The sequence below is a fragment of the Neolamprologus multifasciatus genome, chromosome 14, assembly GCF_963576455.1.
Source record: "Neolamprologus multifasciatus chromosome 14, fNeoMul1.2, whole genome shotgun sequence".
Lineage (NCBI taxonomy): Eukaryota > Metazoa > Chordata > Actinopteri > Cichliformes > Cichlidae > Neolamprologus > Neolamprologus multifasciatus.
The window spans coordinates 24,481,584-24,504,514 of NC_140452.1; the positions used below are offsets into that span (position 1 = coordinate 24,481,584).

General features: G+C 42.0%; 1 protein-coding gene across 2 annotated transcripts in view; it reads left to right on the forward strand.

The window, feature by feature from the left end:
- Positions 1–22,931, forward strand: part of b3gat1a (beta-1,3-glucuronyltransferase 1 (glucuronosyltransferase P) a) — an 89,601-nt gene that overhangs the window by 20,363 nt on the left and 46,307 nt on the right. For both annotated transcript variants that reach the window (XM_085183785.1, XM_085183787.1), the window contains exon 2: positions 12,185–12,399. The gene's annotated coding sequence lies outside the window, so the exon portion shown is untranslated. The remainder of the gene's footprint in view (positions 1–12,184; positions 12,400–22,931) is intronic.

A 22,931-nucleotide genomic window follows, 5' to 3' on the forward strand; every position in this document is an offset into this window, starting at 1 on the left:
AAAGCCTGTGCTGATCAGCGTCCATTTAAATGTCAAGACAGCGGAGATGTGCATGAGCTATCTCTCCTGCTCACTCCTTCACACACACAAGGACCAAGGCAATCATGGGCTTACACACACATGCACACACTTTGTATTAGCTTAATTATGAACTGACTTTGACTCTGACTTTCATTTTGCAGCTTAAACCGCCCATGCCCCCAAATGCAAAGGAATCCATAAAACCCTTAAACTTCCCCGGATAATTCTTATCATCAGTGGCTCTGTGAAGTGTCTCGGTGTACTTTAGAGGATTTTTTTTTTCGGCCTCTGCATTTGTTTTATGAAGGCCAAGTTGCAAACTCTGTTTGGTTTGATGTTTGCATATGTTATTGATTTTTTTTCTGAGTGCTCAGGGTGGTAAATAATCACAGTGGATATATTGCTGCGCACGCAAGTTTAGCTTTGTTTACAGAGACAGAGCTGTTTAATTGCACTTTGTGCTTAGTGCTCAAAGCAGCTTGATATGGAAATTTATTGGATTTTTGAAATTTGTTCAGTATAATTGAATTTATTGCTTGGCTGTCTCTTGTTTAAAAGAGATTCTCAAGAAACTGCATTGCACTAGGCAACGTATATATCTGCCTATTAGGAAAAAACTTCTTTAAGTATTTACTTGTCTGACATTAAAGCAGCAGTGATTATAACTCAGCCTGGAATCAGCCTAACGCTTTATAACATACAGCATTCATGTTTTAAAGGGCTGTTTTGGAAACAAAACTATTCTACGACAACTTTTCACTTTGATTGAACTTAACTGAAAAATATAGCTAAAGAAATCTTTCTGATCCCACTGTTTCCTTTCTCTCAAAGCAAACTGTCATATTGGTTTATTCGCCTTAACTTCCTGCAGACCTTCTCATTTTTACTGCTGTCGTCTTTGCAGTACCTCCTCTATGCTTTTGTTTTGTCTTTACATTTCACTTGCGCTCGGTCTGAAGACATTTTACAGACACGGGTTTAAAAATCAAAACTAACAATGTCTTCCCTACGGCTGCAGCAAGCAAATTGTGAAGCAGAAGGATGCTTCGGAAAAACAAATACATCGCATTAGGAGACGGGCTTTCCTTACCTGCTCATATGGGTTTCTGTTATGTGGAGCAGGCACAAAAATGTCAAAAAAAATACACCAGTTTTCCCCTCTGAGGTCAGATAATAGATTAAGCTTGAGACCTCCACGCCCCCAACTTCAATGTCAGTCACTCCCACTGAGCCCTGCTTTTCGGTAGTAAGGAATTCTAAGTCTCTTACACACATTGCTGCAGTACATCCTACCAATCATTTCATGAAGCCACTTTTTTTTCTTCCTCTTCTTCTTTTTTGCCTTAAGCAAGCGTTACACATGGTTGAGCATCTACAGGGAGCCGCGGTGAACCTGCCGTCTCAGTATGACAGGTTGGTTTCCAAATAGAGATAATTCCCAAAACCACTGAAGACATAACTGCATATATTTGCATGAATAAAGCAAACCTATAGATCTGTATGTACTATATGTGCACATATTGTGTGTAATATGCTCCAAAACAGCAATCCTCTCACACACTGAAGGTAAGACGCTTAGCAGAAAGGTAATTGGATTCTGTGAGATTATCAGAACGGGCATCTCTCCCATCATTAATCCGCACAGTGAAATATGCAGATGAGAGTTTTTATCTTTGCTAACATCTACAGTTTGTAAACAGATTCTTTACCTCTGAATTACATCAAACAAGCTCTTAAAAAAGTCAGTCAGCAATTACGCCACAATTCCTCCGATATCTGCAACCTGATCTGCCGTGTCAGCATATCCAACTCTTTGTTAGGACACTTGCAATTTGAAGAAGAACTTCTTAATGGAGAGAAATCCCATATTGCAAGCGAGATGGTCCCAGTGTCTTTGCGTCAACCAAGCTGACAGCGTGACAGCAATTAAGTGAAAAGAACAGAGAAACTAATACAGAGCCATTCTCCCATGTAGGGTCCCCAGGAACCTGGCAGAGGGAAGGTGTTATCAGGACCAAATGATGGGCTGTTTGATAGGTTTGATCTGTCTGAGCTTGTCTCTAATGGCACGCAGTCCAGCGCATGATGAGAGTGAATCAAATTAATTCACAGGAATCTGCAACTACAATAGGTTGTGGGGGGGGGGGTTATGACTTGTTCAAAGATTATAGAGAGTTGGTTTGTTTTGAAATAACACAATGCAACTGACATGCTTGCCACAGACGTCTTTGAAAGACTTCCCATAAACAGAGCCTGAGGGGAGCATAAAATGTGCTGGACTCTGCATTTTAAAAAGTTTTGGGGGTGAAACAGGCACAGGAGCCTCTCGCAGTCCTGTCGAATCAGCTCTCGGATAAATGAACTACCGTGACTCCCAATCTATCACTATAGATTCAGCCACATCCTTTCTGCAGAGTGTGATGTTTGCTCTGCTCCCCGGTCAATGGATTGAAAATGCATCCTTCGCCAAGTGGCCACATCGCCGTACCAAATCGAGACGAAATGTCACTGTAGCTCAGAGCAGTGTCAACTCACGACACCCTCTGCAGTCACCAGCGATGTCTTCGCGTTGTTGTGACTGAACGGGAAGCATTGTGTTATAGGAATGCAGAGGTCAAAATTCCCTGATCAAATGTGAAGTGCTGCCTGAGAGAGAGGAGTGTAGCAGACAGCGCTCTGTCAGTCCTGCTGACGGCAGACGGGGTGGATGCCTCGTCATTCCTGTGTTCTGATCTGACCTGTCAGTAGAGATTCGTGCAGTGAAAATCTTCTCTTGCCAGAAGTGCCTCCTCCCCCTTCTGACTCAAAGCTTGACCCGAATTAATAAGATGGATGGTTATAAATTGTTCTAAAACGCTTGAACCCGCCCATTAATGAGTTTGTGATGCTGCTCACCTCCCGCTGTTTGTCAGATGATGCAGTGAAGGAACTTTTAACCACGTTTTTATTATGGCGGGCAGTCTCTCTGGTTAATATTATGTAGCAGTACCGATCCAGCCAGAGTGTTCATGTTCTCCTTAATGCTTGCCCTCTTACTTAAGCTCCCAGTTCAATGTGTACCGAAGCTCTTCAATTTCCCCAAGCCCTTGCAATTATGCAGACAAAAGAGTATGAGCCATGTGATTGTGTTCTACTGCAGAAGGTATATTACCTTTTTAAGGTGTCAACGAGAGTTCCTGAGGGAGAATATAATTGCAGCTTGGGCAGGATTCAATTGTTAGAGCATGTAAGAGGGATTTTCCTGGTGTTTGCCTGACTGCACCAGTGGCCACATTTGACTTCAGACTGTTAGTGCAGTTGTGGAGTGAAATATGTAGGTAACCCGATACATCATCAGAGGTCAGCGCTGCTGCAGAAGAATTCACAGGCCGAAGCAGAATCACTCTGCCCTGCCTTTTCATCTGGGACCATTATTGGGAAGAAATTTTGACTCGCTGCACACACAAATTAAAATGTGAGTGTGCTTTTGTTACACTCTGATTCTGAAATCCAGCAACGATGGAAACAAACAAAACAAAAATTGCATGAAGGCATTCAGTGGCATCTTCACTGTCATTCTCACCAGTTAGAATAACAGATGTCACCTCCAGCAGATTACGTCAGCTCTTGCTATTTTACCTCGACTGTGTGGTAAGCCAACAATTAAATGATGAAAACTCTTGTCTGAGGGAATAAGCACTTTTCTGAGCCAGTTTTTTCTGTAGCTCCTTCTCCTGTCAGGGAAAAAACAGATTGCATTGTGTAATTTTATGATGATTCATTCTTTGGATCAAGTTGGTTAGCATGCAAATGTTTTCTCAAAAGTCAGATCACAGATATACAGATTAAAGCTGAACCAATCAGTCATTCATTTATGGGCTTCTATTTTCTACAGGTGATTTTGGCTTATTTTTGTCATCTCTCATTTCTCTCGAGCCAAATAAAAGCACTACAAGTCACCAACACCACATGCACAGGTGAGAAGTCCAGTTCAGTGGCTCATATTATCTGAGGTTAAGCCTAGCAAGCTAGTAGCTACAGCTTCCTGTGCTGCCAGCCAGCTGTCACTGTAATAGGCCCATTCCACCCGCCGTCATCGCCCTCGCAGCGACGTCACATCCACCGCCGCAAGCCACGCGTTCACTATGCGGTTTCTATCGTGCACCTCTCAATCAGTCAAGTGACACAGGTGAAAGCTGTGTCACTTGAGCTTGCTGGGTTTCACTGCCATGATATTATACAGAGGGAGATGTTGCAACAGTTTGAAAAGATGAAACTTTCTTGAAAAAACAACTGCAATTTCTTTCCTTCCCATTTTGATTTCTTCTGCTCCTCTTATGGATGTTTTGCCTGTCTTGAACAATTGCCTGACGCCTATTGTTCAAGACAATACTGCAGTGAGTACTGGTATAAATGATGGCAACATCACTGTTCAGCACAATAATTGTCCCATAAGTGCACATGTCCATCATATATAACTCTAAGCCCTGATTATTAAGCTAAAGATCATCCCTGTATATTTGTCATATAGTAAACTTGTTCATTTCTGCTCAGTAGTCTAGCATATTAACATGTCACTTTATTGGAATTGACCCACTTTCAGAGCCAAACCAAAGCAGCTTTAAAATTGCAGGGTTTTTTGCACTTTTTTAGCGCCTGCAAGTTGCTGCCCACATATAACTCAACATAAAATATGTATGATATGTACATAACATACCTGTTATGTATCAAAAGATTTACTAAGGATAGTTGGTTTCATTTTCAGTTTGTAAGATAAGTGTGCATAGGGTATTTGATTGGTTTTTATGAGAAGCATCACTGTGATGCAACAGCTTAACATCAAACCACTGAGATACCACCAAAGCTGTTAGCATGTTCCAGAGCTTTTGTGGATATGGGGCAAGTTATCTGAAAATTAAATATACAAGCACAGTAACTTACTCTGAAGTGCGAGCATACATGTTACAATCAAGACTGTCTCCTTTTGCAGCGTATCATTAACTTAAAAACTCTAACAATGCTCTCTGAAGCGCTGAAGAGAGCAGAGGTGTTTTTTCCTTCACAGTAGTCACATGGAGTATGATACTGTCAAGGAACAAACTAAAGGAAAGCGAGTGATGAATATTTCAGGCGTCAGGCTTTTTGGCTTTCTGAAGTGACTGCTACAGCTATGATAAGAGAGCTCATAAACATTCAGCACGGGAGGGTGACTAAACTTAAAGCCATGGAGCATGTCATCGCCTTCAAAGTTTTCCAATGACCATTTGCAATCTCACCTTTTTGTCAGTGCAATGCACGCAAGCAAAGATGACAGGCAAGGCTGCGGGGACACGCAATACAGTTACACAAGAGGGAAACTGAATCACTCCTTGACTGTTTCTTGAACCCTGACAGAAGTTGGAAATGACCCAGAAGGTTGAGTGACAAATGTGCAGATGAAAGCCATCTAGAGAAAGATAGAGCCGGCTTCACTTTTGGGAGTGAATGTGCTATTTACTGTAACCGTACTGCACATGTGAGCACATGGCATATAATTCCCTCCAAGGGTAAAAGTCTAAAGGGATGAAGTACACAGCAGATTTGACACTGGGGTCAAACAAAACATATTTATTTATTTACTGTCACTGAAATAGCTCTCATCAGTATTTGAAACATTATATTACGGTCAGTGCTGCTTTTGAACAGAGGCTTTTATCTATTTATACCACAGAGGCCAAGTGAGATTGTGGCTGTTACACCTGGCAGCACCTTAAGCCTGCTGGTTATTCCTGCACAGCTTCACGGCTCTGCCTCTGGCTGGACACTCTTCACAGGGATCAGTGTATTCCAGAAATGGTGTATGTGATAGTGTTGTGTGTGTGTGTGTGTGTGTGTGTGCGTGCGTGCGTGCGTGCGTGCGTGCGTGCGTGTGTGTGTGTGTGTGTGTGTGTGTGTGTGTGTGGCAGAGGGGAAGCAAGGTGTAATATTACCAGGGGATTGCCTATAAATCCTTAACCTTCTACTGCCCTCTGGCTCTGAAGTCCTCTGTGGGTGGTGGTGGGTTGGGGTCAGTGGGAACATAGTGTCAAGAGAACATTTAGGCTGGAAATTTAAAAAAAAACTTTGGTGATTTTGTTTTCTTTCTGTTTAATAAATGCACGAGCTGATTCCAGAATATGAAGAGTCTGATTTAAGAAATGATTTTACATTTTCTAAAGGCAGGTTAAGTGTTTTGGGACCTCATTACCGACTTTAAAATGTATTTATTTATTTCATATCCTGGCAAAGACCCTGACAAAGTTGTCATTGACTTCAGCACTGAAAGTTTAGTGTTGCCTGATTTGGTTGCAGCCATATAGCTGGGCAGATTTAACACCTCTGGCTCTAAGCCATGAAATGGAGGCGTTATGAATGGATGCAGTTATAACATTAGTGGTCAGAGGGCTGCAGTGAGGCCTGATACTTTCCAAGAAACAGCTGCTACAGGAATTATATGTCATTTCTTGGGTATATATATTATTACTATTTACAAAACTAGATAGACTGTATATAAAAGATGGACAAAAATTGATATGAAGCCTAAATGTCAGCAATTTTCCCACCACAAACTGGCCAGATGTAGACAAAAGGACAGAGCTTTCACTAAAGTTGGAAAGCTTTGTTATACGGTATAGTTGCTCTATCTGTGTTCTGAGCTGACACTGGAACCTGATTCCTAGACATATAAAATACTTGAATTCTGAACATCAAAACCAGAGCACAGATGTCTTGGATGTGCCAGTGCAGTTAGCCAAACAGGAAGCAATGCTAATATGTCAGATAATTCATTAAAAAAAAGGCTCAAACATGACAAACATGATTGAGAGGTCCAAATCAGCTACTTGATTTAGCAAATACAAGTCACAGGAATTACCTGTGTCCGCACCAACCTGCCAGTCTCAAAGCAGCCATAACAAGACCCTACATTTGAAGCCCCTGTTCACATATGGAGTGATCTGTTGCTTTCTTCACTCCTATTAATAGTCACTTAAAGTGCTCACCTTGAAGCTGAGAACACTTGTGGATTGAAATTCCATTGACAGCTCTGCTCGTCTCCTCCTGTTTATGCCCTTCAAGCCTTAACAAAGACAAGCTATGAAAAAGAAACAAACAAAACAAAACAAAAACACCAGACATAACAATTTTAATTGGGTAGAGACCAAAGCACCATCTGTAACGACCTCTAATCATGTTGTGGTTGTGAAATCAGCCTCAAGTGGTTAGTCAAGGAATTGCATGGCTGTGTTTCATTATACTCTGTTGTTTTACATTTTTAAAATACTTTTTATGTTTTAGCTGTGGAGCATCTGTTGCATAGTCTATTGGAATCAAGCCTTTCAAATGCATGCATTTTGAAGGATAAATTTAAATATAGTAATAATAATTTTGATACAAGAGGAATATATTAAATAGTTTTTTTTATAGGAGGAAGATTGAGAGAATTCCTTCTTGTGGATGTGCATATTAGCTTTTAAACAAGAGACTCCTTTAAAGCTCAGTCGCTGTTCTTTTGGTGTTTCAGTAGGTGTACTGGCCAGCAGGTTCCACACAGAGTCACCAGTCTTCTCTTAACACAGCACGAAGCACAAAGTCTGACCGTGATAAGGGTAAGACAACAGCACGAGGCAAATAAATAGTTCTTTTGATTTAACCTGTGCCAAGATTTTCTAACGCGCCATCAGTCCCAGCTGCCTTGTGTTGCCATGGCAACTGATGGTCAGGCTGAGCTCAGCACAGTACAGTTTTGGTCTTGAGAAAACCATAAACAGGAGAACAAACAAAGACTGCTCTCCAAAGCTGTGATGAGAAGAAAAAATAAAAACACACACACACACACAGGGTTATGTTGATACCAGCCTATGTACTGTCACAAGCATGCAAATTATCTCACTTGAGTGAAGCCTCTGCTACATCCATCATTCACAACTCGTGCTATTTCATTGTGTCAGTGCACACAGCGTGCAATTAAACTGTATACCTCGCAGAATGCACGGAGGGTGTCGGGAGATTATTGCTGTAAAATCTGCAAATAAATCACCTCCAAGATAATTACATCAAATCTTTGCTATTGGGCCTGTGGCATTTCCCTTTTCTTTTTTTCTTTAATGTGTGTATAATGAAAGGCTTACATTAAATTCAGCGTGCATCTACCCGGTTGATAATCGGCTAAATGGGTAATTATGATTTAACTGAATGATTGCGAGTTCTGAGGGCTCGGGGGCGACCTGCACACTTGACGATTGTTCTTGTAAAAGGACATCCTGTGCTCTGTGGCTCGGCCTTCATTGAGCTGTCAGGAGCTGTGGGGGACGCAGCTCTGTCACCATGCCTTCCCACCTCTGCCATCCATTGGATCGATCACGCCGCCGCCACCTCCTAGAGAAACCCAACCACCGCAGCTCCTCCAATTACTGCTGATGGGCCACATCTTTCTATCAGACTGGGTGTCAGAGCCATACGGCGCCTTTCAGAGACAGGGACAGAAAGAGGAGGGAAAGGATAGAATAGCGAGCTTGAAGTGGAAAGAAGAGGAAGAGAGAGGAAGAAGGGACGTGGTGACAGGCGTGCACAGCTGGTGAAACCGTCCATGTTAGACTTTGCCAAGACGGATGTTAAACTTAGACCCGCGTGTGCATTATTAATATTGACTACGTACACGAGAATAAAGAAGCATTTACTCACTAACTGACACATCTGAATTAATCATAGAGGCGCGATCAATTCTCTTTCATGATAAACCTGGCAGCTTCCTCTTAAATGACAGACATTGTCGAGAATTTTTTTTTTTTTAAGAGCCAACAGCTCAGTCATTATCTCAGGCATGACCTGACATGCCATCAAAAATTCATTAGAGGACCTAATGTTGTTTTTATTTAGCTTTTTTGTTTTTTCATCATTATTGATGTCTTTAGAATCCAGTATTTCTATCAAAAAATGTGTACTAGTAGTAACAAGGGTGATTGTTGGATTAGTTGGTAGAGTTTCTGCAGTGGAGTCCAGCAAAGGCCCCACCCTCTGTTGACGCAGAGATATAAAACAGTTTCCATAGTGAATCTTGCTGAAAATAAGCATCCACTTCTGCTTTCCCATAGCGTACTGATTGCCTTTTTAGCCTTTGGCAAGTAAATCTATGTGGATATAATATATTGTTGGGGGTCTATATACTTTAAGTGTGCATGTATGAGTGTGTGCTACATGATGTGGTACTCACATGGCTCCCGGTGGGTCTTTCAGGTTTAGACTGAACTGGGAAGAATAGAACCTGCAGGGCTGTTGAAGCTTCTCTTTCAGACTCCGGGCTTAGAAAATGGTGCAGCAGTGAGTGTACATACAGAAACACGAATCCCAAACACAATCAAGGGAGGAATATCTGCAGGTGCACTTTTGTTTTTACGTTAATTGCTTCTTTGTCTGCAAGTGAGGCTTTGTTCGTGTAAGACAACTTCTGGGTTATGAATTATCGCTCCTTAATGATCATGCGTGCAAAAAATAGTATGTGTGAAAGCAAGTGCACCCCCGCCTGTGTTCTGATGGGCTACATTAGTATGTTTGAAGTCAATCAATACCAACGCTAGCCTGTCTCTGATTCCTCTCCTTGCTCCCAGAATCCAATCCTACATTTTCAGGTTTTTGGCTCTTCATCCGTCACTGTCAGATGCACAGATTGACATGGTCACAGCGGTCATTTCGTATTAGAGCCACGGCGGCCCTCTGCGCAGTGGTGAGATTGTCTGAAAAATGTGTCTCCCTCAGTGTGTGTGTGTGTGAGAGATAGAGAGAGAGGGTGTGTTTTTAAGTGTTTGCTGTCTGGTCATGGAGCAGAACATGACAGAACAGTGGTTGAACAGTGTTAGAGCCAGCTGCTGGAGTATGGAGTTGGTGCTTGAATGAGTTTTCAAGTAATTTGGACATTTTAATACCACATCAAATGCATCACTCTGTTGTTTTAAGACTTGTAGTTGTAGTTAGATGCTGTACTTAAAAATGGCAGTAGTCCTTTATCACTGTTTCCCTTTTTATTTTTTAACTGTTCGAAGAGTCGATGCAGGACTGCTTCTAGCTGTGATGAGCACAAAGACATTATGCTGCCATGTAGATGTGGAGTTGCGTTTCAAGAAGCCATTGTCTTGGTCAGTGGAGGCCTGGTAAAGAGTGCTGCCAGCCAATCACAGATGTACCTCAACAATTCTGCATGTGGAAATGTAGAGATGTTGGAGGGTAAATAATAAAATACAACAATCTCAAACATCTAAAGCACTCTAACGTCAGCATCAGTGCCATTATTTGTGATGTACCACAGCTCCTATCAGCGGTGTACTGTTGTAACCATAGCTACCTATTTTGGTTTAGTGCTGGGTTTTATCTTGAACCCCTGATGATCTACAGCACAGCTTGAGATGCTTCCTTTGGTCACCCAACTGCATAACCTGAACATTATTGCTGTTTGTGTCTACTGGGTAACAAGGTCCCTTTGAATACTTTTTAAAATATATTTTTCCTTTAGTTTTCCAGTTTCACTGGCCCTGACAGCTGTCTGTTCACATCACATTATTATTTTTTTGGTATGTGTGTTTTTTAATTTCCCATGCTATTTTAATCATATATCTCTAAAATCTTTTTTTTAGAAATCCGATATTGCTGTGGCTCTGGGAATATAACAGTGACACTTCACAACCAACTCAATGAAAATAAAGTAGCATTGGTAGCACAATAATATATTGTTCCCTGTTGTGCAAGAGGTGCAGGTTTGCAGTCTTTCATCTCTGTCATGTCAAAGCACAATACAACATTGTGTGATGGAGACAGAGGGCGCGTGTTTGTGAGTGATGTTGTAGGTACCAGGAGAATACATATGAATTTACCTTAAGGTTCTTTTTGCTTTGCCGATAGATGGATAGTTAGAATGTGGAAAAAATAAAAAATAGTATAGTCTACAATAAATAAACAGCAAAGTCAGAGTAAAAGGTCCTCATACTGTGAGATAAAAAATATACACGTACAACAGCAATATAAAAAAAACAGGATGAATTTGCATTAATAAATAATATAAACACTATAAATCTAAGAAAACGTGACAAGAAGGTATAATACAGAAATACTGAAGTAGTCTAATGTGCAGGTCATCCTCAATGTGGGGGATATTCATCTCTGACGTCTTTCAGCCTGTCTTTGTACTAGCTGATTCTTCCACCTCAATTACAGTAGCTTCATATTCATTTCCAATGGCTTCCTTTTTAGTTGTTCCCATTTTATGCTGCCGAGCGTGCTTCACATTCTTGTGCTCAAGATGAGTCCAACAGAAGGGGCATTTCCCGTGTTTTTGAGATAATTGCTTGCTCCCCTTATAAACAGCCCCTATTGAATTTAAATTAAGCCAGTAACAAGCCTGCAGCATAGCATGCCCTCTGGATTGCACCCTGTCAATAGGCTGTTAACGTGTCCGACCCTTGTCTTATTTTGCCTCGTGTGGCATCAGCTGTTCCCCTTGTACATCCGCAGCGGCTGCCCACAGGCGAGTACAACCAACACAGTGGCAGATGAGGATGCCAGAGGAAGTCTCATCAATAATGGAGAGCGGTAGAGGAGGAGGAGGGGAGGAGGCATGTAGAGGAATTGTGGTAGAGTGAGTGAGAAGTGCAGCTGGTGTGTTTCTTCCATTTCTTCCAAATGGACATTTTGAAATGATGCTCCCCAGAGGCCACGCATAAGAGGAAGGCAGCTATTAATAGCTGATGGGTTGAACAAGTTGTTAAAGTGCTTTTTTGTGATTCGTTCTTTTCCCCAGGGAGCAAAACAAATAAAATAATAATTTTTCTTGGAGGCCATGCAGGTGCCTGACTTACAGCTTGACCAAAACACAGACTAGCAGATTGCGCTCTATGAGACACACCCCATGAGTTGAAAAACTATTTCTTGTCTGTCAAGCAGCATGCAGCTTAAGCTGGGAACAGACACACACACACAATGATTATCTTCCCTGACAGCTGTCCAGATGCAAACAGAAAATCTGTCACACGGCCACCGAGAATGGCCGCTTGGCTCTCGTAGTGTGGCAGCTCCTCCGCCCAGCAACCATCCTGCTCGTTCCCTTCCCTCAATGCCCCTCATTGTATTAGCAAGAGGAGGACCATTCTTACTCACATCTCTCGTGCTCTTGTTTCCCCAGGGGCCAGCCCAGAGGAAGTGAAACTGTTGCAGGAGTTCGGATGTCACCCCCGTGTCACGGCTTCCACTCAGCTTGACCAGCTACACCCACACACAAACATATCTCTGCTCCCCGAAAGACACCAATTAACGGCAGGCCTGAGACAAAGAGCAAGGAAGAAGGGAATACGCTCTAGGAGGCGCCTGTACCTGCAGTGGAAAGGGACAGCACTGCTTGTGAGTATCGCATTGTTCTCGTGGTGCTCGGGTGAACACATTTTCGCACAACTGATTATGTTATGCTACCTATTTCATATCTTTTTCATAGCAAAACAGAAGGAAATTGAGTTCATAAACATAATGAACAATATGAGATATGTAAGATATTGACTTTCTTGTTAGGTGCAATGCAAATGTAGCTAGAAGTGTTTTTCCAATATATCACAATAGATTTTATCTGTGTGTATCTCTTAGAAACAGCTGGGCTGAACCTGGCAATCTTGCTTTGTTCTCTTTTTTTCCTGTTACTTACACAGCAGCTTTATTTATCTATTTTTCTACAGGAGAGCTAAATTTAACACTCAAAGGTTGTGGTTAAATCTTTCTTACTCTCAGCCTCACTCTATCACGGCTGTCTTTCTTCTTTATATCTTGTTTCCTGTCCAATAGAAGTTACATTTCCCAGAAAATCCAGCAGAGGAATTAGGTAGACGACAGGGGCAAAATGATCTGGCAGATCCACTTACCTCCTCTGTCTATGATCCCCCTGGCCTCTGATATTATTAGAGGTTGATATATATGTAGAGAACAGCAGCGGGAGAAGGCTGGGTAGGGGAGTAAGATGGGGAAGGAAAGGTGCGAGAGCTCAAAGACCCAGGGCTGCTGATGACAAAGCCGAGGCAATAATCTGAAGGTGTAAAAGCTGCAAATGATTAGACGGAGGAGAACAACAACTGGAAAAGATTTCAATGTTAAATCACTCGCAGACTCAGATTTCTCCTCCTTACAGCTCTCAAAGAAAATATAGATATAAATATAGATATGATGGCTCTAAGCTTTTTACTGTTATAAAACATGAGCAAAATAAAACATGTTAGCACTAGGATATCACGAATGTGCATGTAATGCACACACAGGTCAACCAAGTCCATTTCACACTTTGCCTCTCTAAAGCGTGAAATGGACACAAAGTTGTAGTACCAGCAGGGGGAGACAATATGTTTGAAGCCAAGAAGTCGGTAGTGAACAAGGAAGGTATGAAGTACATTCCAGTCCCTCTATGGCACAGGTGTCGAACTCCAGGCCTCGAGGGCCGGTGTCCTGCAGGTTTTAGATGTGTCCTTGATCCAACACAGCTGATTTAAATGGCTAAATGACCTCCTCAACATGTCTTGAAGTTCTCCAGAAGCCTGCTAAAGAACTAATCATTTGATTCAGGTGTAGTTGACCCAGGGTGAGATCTAAAACCTGCAGGACACCGGACCTCGAGGCCTGGAGTTCAACACCCCTGCTCTATGGCTATGGCTAGGTGGCTAATATTTACATGTAAATGTGTTCAAAATGTCTCTTTAAACACTTTTTTGTAATTATTTTCATGTTAGCTTGAAATAAAATATCGCAAGTTACTACATCGTCGTACTACTGCATATACAGTGTTGGGAAGGTTACTTTTAAAATGTATTCCATTACAGAATACAGAATACATTCCCCAAAATGTATTCTGTAACGTATTCCGTACGTTACTCAATGAGAGTAACGTATTCTGAATACTTTGGATTACTTAATATATTATCATGCTGTTTACAACTACGTGAATGTACTATTGCTGTGATTTATTACTGTTACTGAAGGTCCGCGGCTCCGAACCGTAGTAAAGGGACCTCTGACTAATACGTAGGGGCTCGTAGCTGAAAACTAACTTTAATTTGTTGTCTGGGTCAACTTTGCTTGCAGAGACAGAGAGAGGCGTTGAAAGGCTGCTCCAACAGAACTTATTGTTTTTGGAGGAAAACACGAACACGGCATACAGTCGAGTCTTAATAGCTTACTTACAACTGGGCTCGTCAGGCTCTCTTCTTGGCTGCAGTGGTTATTATTATATTTACATGCTTCCAGCTCCCGTTTCTGCTCGATGACAGCTCGTACTTTTCCTTTTTCTCCCTCCCTCGCTCACAGACACATAACGTGTATGGCAGTCCATTCTCCCTGCAGCACGGACTACACTGCCTATGATGCTACATTCTTTAGAGCTATACCTGTAGCATTCTGCCTGTTAGCTTAGCACAACAACAACAAAAGGCGCTCTCTCACCCAGGAAACACGCAGAGAGAGAGCGTCACCCTGTAACCATGGCAACCGTAACGCTGCCGCCTGGAACAACAGAACGTAGCTGTCAAACAAAACCCAAACAGTCCTGACCCGCCACAATATGAAACGGGGAAGTACCGCCGTGTAATCCATTTATTTCAACAAAGTAACTGTATTCTAAATACCACCTTTTTAAACGGTAACTGTAACGGAATACAGTTACTCATATTTTGTATTTTAAATACGTAACGGCGGTACATGTATTCCGTTACTCCCCAACACTGTGCATATATGCAACCCACTGCTACCGCTTTGCAGTTTAACTGGGTTGGATATATAGGTCTTAGATAAATTATGGACCATTAACTAAGATCAAAACACCAACTAATTAAACATGCCTGATATTTAGATAAAGGGTTTAATTTATAAAGCGAAATCCGGTAGAAACAAAAATTCACTGAAAAAAGTGGTTTAATAGAAATTCATGCTTTAGCATGTCCTGTTTGCATTTATGGATGCTCCAAGGCCTGTCTGGGAAGTTTTTTTTCTGAATTAGAAAGACAGGACAAGATCTTGCTGCTCCTTTTTTGTGACTGAAGGGGAAAAAGTTGTGCTCACCTTATCTGGAAGAGATTAGGCTGGTGAAAAAAAATCATAAACGCGTCCTAATACGCTCCGTAAATGTGTGTAGTCCCCTCTGTTTTCATCTGCACCAATTTGCAGTGAATCACCCTGCATATCACAACTGGGTCTACTAAGTGGTAATACCACATGAGTGAAAACCTCTCAGGATTTCTCCAACACAATTTAACACATAAAAAGACTGCATTATATTATAAAATCATTGCATTTATTCAGCAACAGGGTTGTGTAAGCACACCGACTTCAGCATTTAGCCACAGAATCCACACAGGATCTCCTCTGCACACTCTCCACAACCATTAATTAGCGGATATCTGCGTAAGTACATGGAGATCATGGATGCAGATAAATGCCAAATGTGCCTGCTCTTGAGTATAAAGCCAAATGTAATATTCTTCTGTCTTAAATGTAAATGTTTTGGCAGAAAGGAAAATGACGGACTTCAGGGTAACAGACCAAAAAGCCAAACAACAAACAAGGAGCTGTGTCAAATGCACATACAGGTCCATGCATCAGCTGTAATGATGTAATTGCAGAGGTCTGTAAGTGCACTTACATATCTGCACAGTCTGTGCCGAGACTGATCATCAAAAAGCATTTAACAGACTCTAAGAGCAAGGCCTTACAATATTCAACACAACAACCTTGCACTATGCACTACATGTTTAAACGACAGGAGTTAACTTTCTTGGACTTTTTAAAGAATACTGCCACTGTCTGTGTCCTTAAAGGCAAACTGCCTCCTCTAACATGTAAAAAAAAAAAAAGTGGCACAGCACTATAACACTTCATGATCCTAGCTTTATTTACAGCCTCTCCACCAAGCTTAGAGCAAATAGCATATGTTGTGTAATAATTTAGATAGCACTCCAAACCCCTTTAATTAGCGCCGACTAATCAACATAGCAGCTTCTCATCATAGATTTATGGACAGCCATGATTGCTGCCAGGGTGAAATTAACTCTTTCCATCTGCAGGGAACTGCTGAAAGATGCTTGGCTCAAACACACTCCTCCTTCTCACACACAGACATGAGCTTAAGCTGGCAAACACGCACACATAAACACACACATGCATATATGCAGATGAGACTTGTCTCTTCCTTCTGGCTGTCTCTGTAGAGCTGTCACACATGCTGCGTTGCGTCTTGGTGCACCAGGAGGCCGGGGTTGACTTGAATTAAACTGAGAGGATGTCCTTTCCAGATCTGCAGACGGCCACACAGAAACACTCCAGTGCAACCCCCCACCCCCAGCTCCTCATCCACCCACAAGAAAAAGACAGAAGAAGAAAGAGCGTAAGGGAGATAAATGAAAGAAAGGAGGGGAAAGAAGTGAGGCTAGAGACGGGGTGGAGAAGAGGATTGAGTTAATAAATAAGAGGCAGGGAGAAATTGCCTGTGAGAGATAGGGTTGGGAGATGAGGTGGAGTTGGTGGAGGACAGGAGAGTAAGAAGAAGGGAAGGAAGATGAAATTATGTGCATGTGTGTGTTCATGATAGAGTTTGGCAGAGAAAGAAGAGAATTGAGACAGTAAGCCTGGAGAAGCTCATGCCACCGGGGGCATATTGAATATACAGAAGATCCTTCTCCTTTGCCTGGTTAGTAATAAAAAAAAATACACACACCAGTGGTTTATAAAAATAGCTACAACATAAAGCATGCTTTTCAGGCAATATGTCATCAAAGCAACAGCCAGTCATTATATTTTCAGACATGGCAGTCTACTGGTATTTAAAGAAAGAAACATTAGTCAGGCAACTAAGAAGTTTCCATCTTTTTTCAAACGTGGGATTTTGATACTGTCCCTGTCACAACACTGCTGTGGTTTTCAGCTCAAGACAAGACATTTTATGACCGCACCATTAACTATTGTAACAGATTCACTGGGCAGATGATCTGAATGCTGGACATGGGCGGCAGAGATAAAATCCAAAATCGAAATCTGTAATCGACTATCTTGAGGTCACACAGGCGCTCAGGCAGAGTCTGAACAATGATCCATAAACAAATGCAAATCAGAAACAAAAGAAAACATGGAAAATATAGCTCTGAAAGCGACAGGAAAGCTTGGCTGTGAAGGATGACAAGACAATCTGGAGAGAGTGATTCATAACTACTGGCAGGTGGTGTTTAAAAAAAGCAGGGAAACAAAACCAAGATTAGAAGTAAAACTACTGAAACTCAAGTGAGTGATTTCAAATTAAATCAGGAAGTAACTAAACAGAAACCCAAAATAATGACAACAGTAAATAACTGCGATGCACATTTTGCTTTTATACGATGAATAAATGACTCAATCAGCGACTCAGTCAACTCTGAAAGTAAACATTAATTCATAAAGATGAACTCCAATAGTCTGTAAAACACAAGCAGGGTTGAAATAGCATTACACAAATCTGAATTAAGTCTAAAAAAGGTTTTTTTACATTTTTCTTTTTTGTCTGTGTTTCATTTCTAATCAAGGTTGATGTTAGAAGCAGGGAAAATGGGCAAGTGTAAGGATTTGAGTGAGTTTGATGAAAAGGGCCAAGTCGTGGTGGCTGGGTCAGAGCATTAGGACGCACTGTGGGAGCAAGGCAAGCCGATAGAGGCAGTGTGATGCTTTGGACAACGTTCTGTTGGGAAAGCTTGGGTCCTGCCATCCAGTATTCTGTGATGCCTGAGGCCTCTTTCAGCAGGATAATGCACTCTGCCATAAAGCAAAAATTATTCAGGAATGGTTTGACGAGCACAACAATGAGTTTGAGGTGTTGATTTGGCCCCCAAATAACCCCACATCTCAATCCAATCGAGCATTTCTGAGATGTGGTGGACAAACAATTCCAATCCATTGAGGCCCAACATCAAAACTTGCTAACATCTTGGTGCCAGATACCACAGCACACCTTCAGAAGTCTAGTGGAGTCTATGTCTCTATGGGTCAGGGCTGTTCTTGCAGCAAAAGGCGGAGCAATACAATGTTAGGCAGGTGGTTGTGCACAATGTTGTGCCTGATTGGTGTATGATGTAAGGCTGATGATGCTTTATGTTGCTGCTCCACTGGACTCCTGTGCTATACAATTACAGCTTAAGCACATAGCTGTTCATGTGTTTATGGAGCCTGTCAGACAGTGTAATAGTGGAGTATAGGGACTCGGGTAATGAAAACTTCAGTCATCAATCACAGGTAACACCATGCGCAAAACACGTACCTTAATGCGCCTCGGTCTTTAGTCTGAATGCTGAAGCTGTGATAATCTCCTGCATTGAGGTAGACTACAGCAGTGTCTGTGTATCCCGGCCCCAAGCTGCACAACATATTTACAATAGGCAATCTTTTTGTGTATCCCACCTCCAAACATTGTTATTAACAGTAAGTGCTTTTGCTATTCTGTTCTAGCATACTGCGTCTCTCCTGTGCCCTGGATGATAAACACGTTAGAGACCGAATTTGTGTGTGTGTGTGTGTGTTGAGCAAGAAATTGGAACATAAATTATTAAGTGAGAATGCACCTTTAAAATATAGAAAAGGAAAAAAAAGCACCCACTGTATTTTCTACTTATGCCTGCAAAGTAGGCGATCCTTGAATTTCCTGCCTAAGATGATGCAGGATGAGCTTGTTACCCTTAATACAGCAAAGGCTTTGCTCATCATTGTTGCTCTAAATCTACTGTAAGCCTTTCGCAGCATTTCTTCTGCCCTTTGTGGCACAAGCTTTGTTCTGTAATGACACTAAGCAGAAATTCGTCGGTCTGCGTTTTCTCTCATTTCAATTTAGGGCATTAGCTGCTGAATCATTCTCAGATTGATGATGCAGTTCCAGCCATGACACACTATCATTGTACGTGATTACTTACACGCAAGGGAAATGGCACTTTAAAGATAATAACACATATTTGGTGGTTTTCGGAAGCCCTTAAATGCATCAATATTGACTTGGATTCCCCACCCTGTTCTGCAATTACATTTGTGCCCCTGGCATTTTTTTGTAGAGCTAATTCTTACAAACCAAGCAAGCATACAAATGACTGACCTAAAAAAAATGTGTTGAAAAAGCATCTCCTATGAAAATGCTTTGTGAATGAGTTATTGTTTAGTCATTTCTACATGGTTTTCAGACTAAGAGAGACCTTTTGCACCACCTACTAACTGCTGGCTTCAGGAGTAATGAATGCCTTGTTTTACGACACGCAAGCATAAAATATGCGCAAAAATATTCAAATGTGATCTTTTCCGAAATGCTAAAAAGCCTGTGTGCAACAGTAGCTTGCAGCAGTTCTTAATGGGGATGCAAAATGTAACGCACATGTATACAGAGCAGATTCTTCAGACGTGTATGATATCGTGTTGTAAGGTTAAAAGGAGTGAAGTGTTGTGCTATGATGCAACCGCTTGCAATTTCATTGTTGTGATGAGAAATGTCTCCTATTGTTACCCTCTTAAACACTGAATTATTCAGTGCACACCAACCTAGTTTTCTGCGTAAACCAGTCGAATAAGAGATAAGATAGCATTATTGTAACAAATACACAATTCGTGCTGACAGGATGCCAAATCGTGATTAAAAACACATGTTTTCTGCACAGAAAAACAGGTCTAAATGGGTGCAGCAGATCAATGAAAATTCAGCATTTGGATAACTCCATTCCACCTCGATCAACATGACCCAAATAACAGCAGTCTCCTCGGCATGTTGGGATATATCCAGAAAGCCAGCTGAATGTAGCGCTGTATGGTACCTGCACACAGCGAGCTCCTGCAAGATTAGATAACTAGAACTGCTTCAAGACTCAGCGAGGTCTTGGGGAATTGTGAAAGTTGGTATTGAGCTGTCTGATGAAACCCACACACGTATAGACAACATGAGGCCATCTGCGGCAGGCACAAATACAAATGTATCGACTTGTGCACTTGGACAAACCTGGAGATCATGAAGGCTTTTAAAGAACTTAAATCACCCCCAAAGCCCATCAGACCACATCAGTGTGTGGTCTGTTATTAGGCAGTCAGTGGCCAGCCCAGCTACCACAACTTAATAGAGCAACAGCCTCAGGTGGGAGGCAAAAAAGGAATAGAGCAACATCATCTCACTCTGCAGCTTTACAGCCCAAAACAACCCTTCCAAAAGAGCCTTTTTGTTCAGTTTTCAAGCTTAACATATGGACACTGTGTGTGTTATTTTCAAATAAATTGTTTTTTCGAAGTTAAAGTAAAACAGGGGCTGTCAGCAACCTGGTGGAAATCTGCAGAATAAACGACATTATTATTAGTTGTCTTGCCTTAACTGTCGCAGTCCTGACGGCTGAGTTAGCCAAGAGTACTGAACACTGCCACATTAAGAGGACACGGTGTCTTTCTGCTCCTGCACTGCCACATGTCAAGATTGTAAGATGCCTTCTTGGCAGATTTGTACTTTGTAGTATCGCCAAGAAATCAAACATTTTCTGTTGAAGTTAGAGCTGAGCCGTACTGATGTTGTGGCCAGCTGTGTTTTTAGCATGGAAAGTTGTTATTTACCCAGAATTCGCAGAAAACCTGACCAAAACTAGCCCTCTTGTGCCATTTTGTGTCTGCAGTGGGGTTGCCCCCCTTTTGGGATAAATGGCTGTCATTTTGAAAATATTCCTACACTATTTTTTTCAGCTTTCAACAAATTCATATTTTAGAAGATGCAGATTGTGTGTGGATGCACAGGCGAGCAAACAAACAAATGAATATGATGATTAATAGCTGTACTCGGTTGCTTTCAAGGCAGCGAGGTTGATAATGAACGGCGACATTTACAGTGGGGCAAAAAAGTATTTAGTCAGCCACCGATTGTGCAAGTTCCCCCACTTAAAATGATGACAGAGGTCAGTAATTTGCACCAGAGGTACACTTCAACTGTGAGAGACAGAATGTGAAAAAAAAAATCCATGAATTCACATGGTAGGATTTGTAAAGAATTTATTCGTAAATCAGGGTGGAAAATAAGTATTTGGTCAATAACAAAAATACAACTCAATACTTTGTAACATAACCTTTGTTGGCAATAACAGAGGTCAAACGTTTACTATAGGTCTTTACCAGGTTTGCACACACAGTAGCTGGTATTTTGGCCCATTCCTCCATGCAGATCTTCTCAAGAGCAGTGATGTTTTGGGGCTGTCGCCGAGCAACACGGACTTTCAACTCCCGCCACAGATTTTCTATGGGGTTGAGGTCTGGAGACTGGCTAGGCCACTCCAGGACTTTCAAATGCTTCTTACGGAGCCACTCCTTTGTTGCCCGGGCGGTGTGTTTTGGATCATTGTCATGTTGGAAGACCCAGCCTCGTTTCATCTTCAAAGTTCTCACTGATGGAAGGAGGTTTTGGCTCAAAATCTCACAATACTTGGCCCCATTCATTCTGTCCTTAACACGGATCAGTCGTCCTGTCCCCTTGGCAGAAAAACAGCCCCATAGCATGATGTTTCCACCCCCATGCTTCACAGTAGGTATGGTGTTCTTGGGATGCAACTCAGTATTCTTCTTCCTCCAAACACGACGAGTTGAGTTTATACCAAAAAGTTCTACTTTGGTTTCATCTGACCACATGACATTCTCCCAATCCTCTGCTGTATCATCCATGTGCTCTCTGGCAAACTTCAGACGGGCCTGGACATGCACTGGCTTCAGCAGCGGAACACGTCTGGCACTGCGGGATTTGATTCCCTGCCGTTGTAGTGTGTTACTGATGGTGACCTTTGTTACTTTGGTCCCAGCTCTCTGCAGGTCATTCACCAGGTCCCCCCGTGTGGTTCTGGGATCTTTGCTCACCGTTCTCATGATCATTTTGACCCCACGGGATGAGATCTTGCGTGGAGCCCCAGATCGAGGGAGATTATCAGTGGTCTTGTATGTCTTCCATTTTCTGATGATTGCTCCCACAGTTGATTTTTTCACACCAAGCTGCTTGCCTATTGTAGATTCACTCTTCCCAGTCTGGTGCAGGTCTACAATTCTTTTCCTGGTGTCCTTCGAAAGCTCTTTGGTCTTGGCCATGGCGGAGTTTGGAGTCTGACTGGTTGAGGCTGTGGACAGGTGTCTTTTATACAGATGATGAGGTCAAACAGGTGCCATTCATACAGGTAACGAGTGGGGGACAGAAAAGCTTCTTACAGAAGACGTTACAGGTCTGTGAGAGCCAGGGATTTTCCTTGTTTGAGGTGACCAAATACTTATTTTCCACCCTGATTTACGAATAAATTCTTTACAAATCCTACCATGTGAATTCATGGATTTTTTTTTCACATTCTGTCTCTCACAGTTGAAGTGTACCTCTGGTGCAAATTACTGACCTCTGTCATCATTTTAAGTGGGGGAACTTGCACAATCGGTGGCTGACTAAATACTTTTTTGCCCCACTGTAAATGTTCTGAGCTTGCCAAGCATGACAAAACAAACACACGGTAGTTCGTGGAGTGTTTAAGTTATAGACAAACACACACACACACACACACACACACACACTGAACAAAAGCAATTTAAGAAAAGTGTGTGAAGCTGCCTTGTCATATAGGAATATTTTTATTATTAGGCCTGTACTGCGTGTGTATTAAATTTTAAGTTCTGCTTGGGCCAAGATCCGCATCGAAATCTATAAACATAGATTTGGGAAAAAGAGGCTAATCAATAGTGGACCGATGGAAAAAACAATCCTCTCCAATGTTCAATCAGAAGTTATTTGATAATGCAACACCACTACAGGGAGAAAGGGTCATTTCTCCTCTTGCTGGCACATACACTGCTCATGACACAGCACGAGAGAGGCGAGGAGAGCACGCCAGCCACTCAACGCACCGCCCTTCAAATTCTCC